Source organism: Oryzias latipes, chromosome 13 (genome assembly GCF_002234675.1).
Source record: "Oryzias latipes chromosome 13, ASM223467v1".
NCBI classification, from domain to species: Eukaryota; Metazoa; Chordata; class Actinopteri; order Beloniformes; family Adrianichthyidae; genus Oryzias; species Oryzias latipes.
In genome coordinates, this window is record NC_019871.2 from 9,585,762 (window position 1) to 9,595,524 (window position 9,763).

Consider the following 9,763-nt stretch of genomic DNA (forward strand, 5'->3'; position numbering starts at 1 on the left):
AGTATTTGATATATACTCTCACACCAAAAAAAAAAAAAAAAGAAAAGTACACGAAATTACACAGAGGACCATTACTTGCAGTTACAATCAACTTCCACAAAACAACAAACCAATCTTTCAAAAAGCACTTTAATAATCATGTTCTTTAGTGGTTTGGAAAACAGTACAGCAGTCACTGCAGGATATCTGCTCTGCCGATGATTGTTCCTGTGGTAAATATGTCCCCATTACACTTTAGAATCAGTGTTCTTTTTTTAAGTTCCTCAACTCAAAGTGCATCCAAATGGTCTTTTGCACAAATAGACTTGGTAAAAAACAAACAAACTGTTTTAATATTTCACTTAACTAAAACCTGAAAAGAATCAAATCTAGATTTTGAAATTTCAAAGCAAAGCCTTTAACTAAATAGATATATTATTGATAATCTGAGGCACTGGCGAGTTCTCATTAGTGATGCAAAAAAAAAAAGTCTACTCCTGCATGTTTTAATCATTTAGAGAATGCGGCATTTAGAAAGTTTTGCATACAGCATTATTAAAAACGCATCCAAACTTGCAATATATTTGCATGTAATTTGCTGTGTTTAAAGCTGAAGTTTCTTTCTACCCGTCTGTAAAAGGAAAATCTTGCAAGGACAAAAGATTCTATTTGGCCTCAAAATTGAATTTCTATATTAATGCATTTATGTATTCCATCATCCTCTGGAATCAGCACATCAATTCATACATTATGCTCCCCGTTGCTTTTTCTTCCTATTTGGCTATTCACTTGGCAAACCCTTTTGTTCGCCAGTATTTGTTTATTTTTCTATTTTGAAAATCTGTACTTATATAGGGGTAAATGTGAACGCAAGCTACTTCCCTGTCAATCAAGGCAGAGGCTGGCTTTTTGAAATGGAAAGAACAAACATTCTGACTCTTATTTTTCCTGCATCCTTAAGAACTGCATGATTTGCTAAAAAGAGAGGTCATACCAAACAGAGAAGATGGACAAAGATCAGTTTTCAATCAGTTGACATACTCCTGATTCCATGCAGGAATGAGCTCCGACTCTCAACTTTTGATGCAACAAGATCAAATGTTTGTCACTAAACTGTTCCAAATATGATTAACAATAAATTCTACTGTTTAGTTGCTTGTTTGACACAAATTAGGTTTAAATATCTGTCTTGGGTTGATTATTGTCAGGACCCTGTGAAGGAGGTTAACATGACAAACAGCCTTTGATATCAAAGTAGAGAGTTGAACAATAGTGTTCTAAAGTGGTGTATCACCATTATCTTATCAACAAAAAACTTTCACACCCAAATAGTAAAGAGTCGAGGGGTAGCCATTCATGTTAACGATTCTATTTGTGGTTGATGATCCCATTTATAGTCGATATTAGTTCATTTTGAACAATCTAATTGACTGATCTAAAATCGATACAGGACATCTTTAGCAAAAAAAAAAAACAACCAGTGTCACTCAGAAATGAACAGTGCAGGGGAAGTTTTCCAGATTCCTTGTTTTTCTTGCAAAACAATCCAGTGTTAATTGAATTTATGGACAAACAAACAAGAATTAATAGCAAATTCATTCACACATTATTTTCATAAAATTGTTTTTCCATACAAAAAAAAAACACAATCAGAACATTATTAGAATATTCTACCCCACTGTTTGGCCACGTCTTTGCAAAATTCAAATTCTACAATGTCTCCTACAGTGTCTCTACACATTGGACTGCAATGATGAAAAATCATTTTTGCTGGCATCACATATGTGTTGTCCACTGTGATCACACTAACGTTATAGTAAAATCCAAATAGTATGTTTCAATAGGAATATAAAATATTTTTATTCATTTTGAAATTATTTCATAATGGGATAGATTGATATTCGGCTACCAACTTGCTTTCAACAGATCAGTCCGGTTGGGTCATAGGAATATCAATTGAATCATAGATTAAGCTAATTAGTCGTTACACACCTGATTAATATGCATTGACCTAATTTGAATTAAAAGAATTCTGAATGGTGGTGCTCAAAACAATAGAAAATCACTTTACTTACATGGTGCTTGGTGGAAAGTAGGTCTAAATATACGCAAGAATTACTTGCAAATAAACAGATGCCCTATTTTCTTTTCTTCAGGTGGACCAAAGTTAAAGTGGTCCTTATCTGAACTCACCGAAATGACCTGGAAGACTTTGTGAAATGAGATGGGAGCATTCTATCATGTCCGTCGCCATAAAAACTCAGTTGTGTAAGAAAAAGTTATGAAGCCATGAAATTTTACAACTCAAAAGTTGATTATTTTGAAAGTAAGAAATATGCCACTTTATTTCATGCGTGTCAGGATGTGACGTTCAGAGCTAACTACATCCATCCATCCATTTTCCAAACCCACTTAATCCCTTTTGGTGTCACGGGTCGCCAGTCTGTCGCAGGGCTACACACATGCACATCCTCACCTACAGACAATTTAGAATCACCAATTAAGCTAGGAAGCATGTTTTTGGACTGTGGGAGAAAGCTTGAGTGCCCAGAGATATCCCACACAAACACCAGAAGAACATGCAAACCCCATAAAGGAAGGAACCAGCTGGGATTGGAATCTTCTCACTGTATGGCAATATTGATAACAAGCCACACCAAGGTAACGACAATCAATCCTAATTTATATTCATTTGTGTTTGAACAAACTAGAAAACTCAGCTGATGCAGCCAAGCTTGGTATGCAGGACAGGAATGTCTATTTGCAGTGATTAATCTTATAAAAAGGAAAAAGAAATGAAAAAAAAAAAACAAGAAATGAAACACAATGAGGGTACACATTAATTTTAAATAAGAAAAATAACATTCCTTAATGTTTTATTCATTATTTGTTGAAGCACACGGGTGTTATTTCAGAGGAAAGCCAGACATGATTTGACTATTTACACTGCATAAATATTAAAACCTTACAGATTAAATCCCTCACCATCTTTGCCTGATATTTGTCCATGAGACAGACAAAAATACGCTGATAGTGTGATACCTTCAGCAAACTGCTGTAACGGTGCCTGGACCTGATGGCGATTCGCGTGTTGCAGATTTCCCCAGTTTTAACAATGGTTTTGCATTAGATGTAAAAATGACTATTATTGATGTCTCATTAGCTCCGTCTGCCAGCAGCGTACAAAAATCAAACATCTTCTTGGAGTGATTAATGGAGTATTCCATATGTCCTCTTTAAGTATGTTGCAACAGTTGTTCTCTGTGTATAATTGTGTTTGTCTGTGCACAAGTGTGTGTTAGGCTCAGTTACAACAGATGGGAAGGAAAGGGAAGAACCAAAGGAGTTACAGATGGGCACAGGTCCATTTGAACATTAACTTGATGACAGATCAACAGGTCAGGTTTCCAGGAACACCACCACATGTTCAGCACAAATGGCCAAAAATGTCCTGCTGGCGTTCAAATTCTAAACCCACCCTTAAAATATAGACTGAGAGCAATAAGAAAAATGAAAGTAGTGCTGATTTTGCTAGTTTTTCTGTGTAAATTGAGGATCCTGCTTAATGGACCTTTACACTTTAGATCTCCTGCCAAAATTGTTGTATCTGAAAAATGTGCGGCTCCATTTTTATTTTAAATGGCATGTTTGTCAACATGTCAGAGGTCAGCTGAAATCAGCAGGGAGCATGTTAGCTTCAGTTTGATGACACATAACACTAAAAGGGGATCCAGGTGGTTTTTTCAACTTTGGAATTACTTTTGAACTTAAATGTAAATCTTTACCATAAAACAAAGGTTATACACCCTGACTGCTTATTGACAACTTTGCCAGCTGGTGGGACTGGTGGTTTTCAAAGTGCAAATTTTTAGAGGAATGCTCAGAGATGCGTTGGGGTTGTTTTTTTTTATGAGAAATAAAATTGTAATAAACTTAAAAGCTCAAAAAGTTAGTTTTGCGTGATATAGACCCTTTAATATTCTCGTGTATGATACAGCCTTAAACCTGAGCTTCTCGTCATGCTAAATGACAGAATTGAATGACAGAACTTGAAAAGTTTTCCAGAATTGATTTAGTAAGACATTGCGAGGAAAATTAGTTTTGTGTCAAAATTGGTATACAAATCGCATTTATGAATTTAAACTTAAACGACTTTAAACTCAAGGCAGACATGTAAGGTCTGCCATCTTAGTTTACAAGTCTATAGTAGTGCTTAAATTCTATAATGATTGTATTACCAAAATGAACAACAATCTCTTTCTTCCAAATGATTAAAATAAGTAATGGCCAAACAGTTATGGTTTGCTGCAGTTTTGTTTCAAATCAACCCTTTTCTGCCTTTCATTTTCTGCTGGGGAGGCCCTTTTAAGTACCTACAGTCTTGTTTTTTCTTTTTCAATCAAAAGCACAGTGTTTTAGTCCAGACAGCTTAGAACCCATGTTTCTGACCTTCAGCATGAAAAATGTGATGGAATGCATCTTGAAGTCGGACTCAATTTCATGCACCCTGATTCCACCAAAAGGCTGGTGCCCTGTTGTCACTCACCATGACAAAATAATGAGTGAGATGTAATAGTGGATGACACTTATCTTCCTAATGTTGAAACTAAGCTGAGGAAAACTATTTTGGGTGACAGTTTCTTTTATCTGTCATTCATCTTCTTCTTTTATGTTTATTTATGAATGTATACCAACGTTGGTGAACTTCTAGTATTCACCTTGAAAAGGATGAAAGGATTAGCATGTTTTCATATTTAAAGACATGTTTAAAATCTAAATTTCCATCAATTAAATCCTGTGGTGGATCCTAAATTGTATCAGCGTTTAGTGAATTACTTTTCTTGTAAAGGCAGAAAGACATTTTTGTACTTTTCACACAAAGCAAATGATGGGGTATCTGTAAAAGTCTTATAACTAAAACCTGAAAAAAGTTAGACTTATACAAGCCCAAAAGGGAAGTGTGATTTGCCTTATTGCTAAATTTTACTCCTCTGTTGATGTACAATAAAAAATGTTGTTTAACATAAAATGTTTCTTGGGAATTTGATTACACAGTGTTAAAATAAAGTGTTGGAAGATGCTGTTAGGTCATTTTCCTGCAAGTCCAGGTCAGGTCTGATATGGTAAAGAATAAGAAAGTTAAAGCCGTGGAGTGTTCCAGTCTCACAGAAATTCATAATGTACAATCAAGTACTTCAACAACAACTCTGCGTTGGATTTATCATGAAAAAAAGGTAATAGGAAACATTTAGTCTGAGTTTTGAGAATGGATGTTTTAGAGTTAAAAAATATATTAATATAGATGAGGTGTGTTCTTGACTCCCAAAGCATTGGGCCAAGTCACAAGTTAAGTTTAAAGTCTTTGCAAACATTATGCTTAAGTCCTGTTCTGTGATACATATTACTGTATTTCCACACTAGAAGGCACAAATAAAAAGCCTTAATTAAAAATTAATAAAAAAAGATGATGATGTCGACTGATGTCGAAGCAATTTTGAGAGGCATATGGCGCTCTGTCAAAATGTCAGTCTGTTTTTTTGTACAAAGTAAAAACAAGGTTGGGTGTTAAAGTTTAAACGGCCACTTTCAATGAAAAGTCCCCCTGTGGGTGGTGGAAAGACTAGCTTAGTGCACACTAGAGAAAATTCACATCTAATCTTTATGAGCTTCAGTCCTTAAACAGGAGCAAACTGGAGATAACAAAGCAAGTAGAAAAGTTATTATGTGTCTTTTGTTGCAAATGAGGTTTGAGCTCAATATTTTTTTAAAGCTCTGCTCAAACTAAGAAAAAAAAAAAACTTTGAAACTTTCTTGAGGCCCAGCTTTTGCCATGATCCTCAACATTCTGGTCACACGAGCTAACACGACCTTCAACAAAAGGGAACTAACACCAAACTATCACGAATCCCCAATGGTGTTGTTAATTTTTGTGTTCAGGAGATCAAAATCAATCCTTGCCATTTTTATTAAAAGTTAAATTGCCACTCTCAGTCATTGCAAAAAAAAAAAAAAAAACAGAGCTCCGTATGTGTTCTTGATAAGATAATTCAATTCCACTTCTATTCTCCAGTATTGATTCAGTCATTCTTTATATGTCACACATATTCCATATCAGTAAATTCAACACTATGCAACATTCCTCTTACTGCCCTTTACTGCTCCCCTGAGCTGCAGGGAGGACACAATGCAGATAGAGAGGGGGGCTGTCTGAAAGCCTGTGGCTTGGACTCAGCAAGATGAAGACATGAAACACAGTTTGAGTCAAAGTTTTACATCCACCATCTCCTATTTATTTATTTATTTTTTTAGCAGAGTGTGGAAGCCATGTGGTGCACTCTCAGGGTGGTCTTCCTTGCCATCTAACCAGGGCTGTATAAAAAGACAATCATACTCTTTTCTGATGATCTTCCTGCACACAGATTTTCTGTCAAAATCCAAAGTCTCTGAGCTGATTTTCAGGCTCCCTCTGTTCTTCCTACAGCCCTAATTGCTTGGCCCATTTATTACTGTGATGCTGTCATCTCACCTTGCTACAGATCCCAGTGGGCTAGCAACTGACATAGCATTGTAAAATGCTCCCCCCCTAACTCTCCCATCTCCAAATGAAAAAGTCAACTTTTTATCTCAGAGCGATGTTTACTGAGGAACACTAGCTGTCAAAAATTGATCATAGAGCTGACAGCATGGGTTACATATGCTATATTTACTGTCTTTTTTGGCCTAAAGCGCTGAGTGGAGGCTTCCCTATTTATTCTACAACTGCAGTGGTTTTGTAAACTGCACAGCATGCTTTAAGACTGCTGTGAGGCATATTTTAAAAGAAAGCAGCACCACAGTGATTACATTTTTCAAGAAAATTTCATTTCTAAAATAAAGCTAATTTTATTCTACAAATACGGTCCCTCTCACTGGTGATGGGGTTCATTCAATGCGAACACTCACTAGGAATTAGCGGGACCATAATTCACACAAGAAGGTTATCTTGATCCAAATCAAATACCAAACACTAATGGTTTGAGGCACACCTGTGAAGAGCCCTTACATTACAAACACTCAGGAGGGATTCGGAAGGTTTATTGCCACTCAGGTTTCTGATGACCAGTGGGCAACCCAGAGAACAGTGACGAGAATGCTGAGTCTAGATGTTTGGAAACCTGAAAATGAAAAAGTGTCACTTTATCTTCCTCCAGTGTTTTGTAGGTGAATTAAAAGTTGGAATACAGTCTCAGCAATAATGAATAGTATTGTAGAGCAGCCACCACTGAGGTGAATGGATAAAACATTGCGCTTTGTTCACACCAGACAATCTAAAGTAAAGGGAATTGAAGAGAGTTATCAGTAATATCACACGTCCAGAGAGTTAAGTCCAATTAATGTTCCACTTCATTCACGGCCAATGTTTAAGTAAAGGGGGCTAAGGCTAGAAACTGTGAAAAAAGGAAAAAGACAAGATTGAGGTGTTCTGTGATGCATCTACTTGATGTCTGGAGATACATTCCAGATACCATATTTTTTTAGGTAAAAGTTGCGGTTGTTTGCAGAGAAAAGAGAAAAAAAATTAAGAAGGAAACAAGACAAGGATGAATTCATGTATTTAGACTTTGTTACTTTGAAACACATTTCTACTTTGTCATTTGGACTAAAATGTAGGAGGTGAACTTTCGCCATGAACTTATGCTTTTTTTGACATATCATGACAATTGGCATACATCCCTTTCCTTTTTATCCAGCAGTCGAAGCCGTTACCATGACAGAGTGTCACACCATGTATTAAAAAGTCAGCTAAAAAAGTGATTTAAACTTAAGAAATAACAAGATTAAAGTACTATAAATTAATTGAAAACACTTTTTTTGTAAAGGTATAAGCGGGATAATGCTCTTCGAGGTCCATTATCAGAGATTGACTGACTTTATGCTTTGCGTCGGCTGGTCAGGCTTCCTAGTCGTTTTTTGATAGTGGCCACTTTATCAGGCCCCTTACTTATACCATGGTCTGATTCTGATTGGCCGCTGGGTGTGGATTAGGTAAGGGCTAATGGCCAACTTAGTATGCATTTTCACTTTTTAACGCACTCCATGGAAGCCTGAACCGTCCGACACGAAGCGGAGGACGGTTGCTTCCGCGATGTGCCTTAAAAAATGATAATGCATACTTTGAAGGCCATTAACCCGCTTATACCATGGTCACTTACAAAAGAAATAAATAATAAATGGCATATACTTAAATGTTCATAATAATATTCATATTCATATTCATATTCATATTCATAATAATAATAACCAGTTTTTAGTCCTTAATTCTTGTTTTTTTCTGATTTGGATCGCTTTTTTTCACAAAAAGCGGACTATTTGTTACGTGGTGTGGCGCCTTGTCATGGTAACGTGACAAGGCCCCGCACCACCGCTGCAATCAAGATTCGGCGATATACTGTAGAAGATTTAAGATAGGTGACCGGAACTTCTTTTTGGGGCGTGGAGTTATCACTGTGCCTTATCACGTTTTAATGCGCACCCAGCAGCCAATCAAAATTGAGTATTCACCTGAACCATGGTATAAAAGCGGGATAATGGCCTTCGAAGTGTGCATTACCAGAAATTAACGCATCATCCTCCGCTTCGTGCCCGACAATTTTAGGCTTCCATGGTGTGCATTAATTTCTGATAATGCACACTTTGTCAAGCAATACATGTTGTGCTAATACACTAGATTCCTCCTAAGTTTCATGCAGCTAAACAAGCATTGGAAGTGAAGCGTGCACACATAAAGTTTAATATTGTTATCTTTTCCGTTTGTTATGATTTGCCTTTCAAAACGAAATGTCTGTTCTTGTTCCCGTATTTTGTTAAATACATTTATCCCAAAAGTGCGACGTGTATATGATTTTTTTCCTCTTTACTATGCATTTTCTTTGCTGCTGCGACTTATACTCAGGAAGGACTAAAGTATGAAAAATATGGTAATTGGAAAACTCTGAGCTGATAGCCATGCTAAAGCATGCCAAAATCATGTTTTGTGTTGACATGTCATTCAGTGAATTGGCTTTTTCTTCCCCCTAGCCAGGAGTCCCTTGAAAAAGAGATTCTTAATCTCAATGGGACAATTCCTGGGTAAAAAAAGGTTAGATAGAATAAATAACTAATTTGTTAAGTTCTTTGAAATCGTTTTTATTCAAAATTACAAATTTAAATCTTGTAATAGTACAAGTCCAGTGATCAACCCCTTAAGTTTCCTTGTCACCAAAATGCCTACTTCCTTTTTTCATCCTCCACAGCCAACACAGACAGCATGAAGATGTAGAGATTGTTCTTGCCAAGTTTAGAGCAACAATATTTTTTTCTCAATGTGGCAATAAAAAAGTTTTCCCACACTCAGTATCTCACCCAAAGATTAATCCTGGTGGGTTTGTTTTTTTTGTTTTTTTGGGGGGGGGTTGCGAATTGTTGGTAGAAACTTTCACATGCACTAGCTACGGTGGTGTGCATTTGGGAATTACTTTGCATTTGTCATTGCATTGCATTTATACTGAAATCAGTAAAACCTAAATGACTGTAGGGACGTTACTATATTCTGTTGTAAGATATTCTTTCTCAAACATCCAAATTGGATTTTCATTGCACTTCTGAGGATCACAAATGTCATAGGTGTTCTGGATTTTATGTATGAACACCATAGTTTTATCGGTCACATGAAATGGCCGGATCAGCAATGAAAGATCCCCCTAATGATCACACTCTCCCTAATTGCTTCTTGTATAGGAAGTTAATTCTGTAATGGAATGAAATT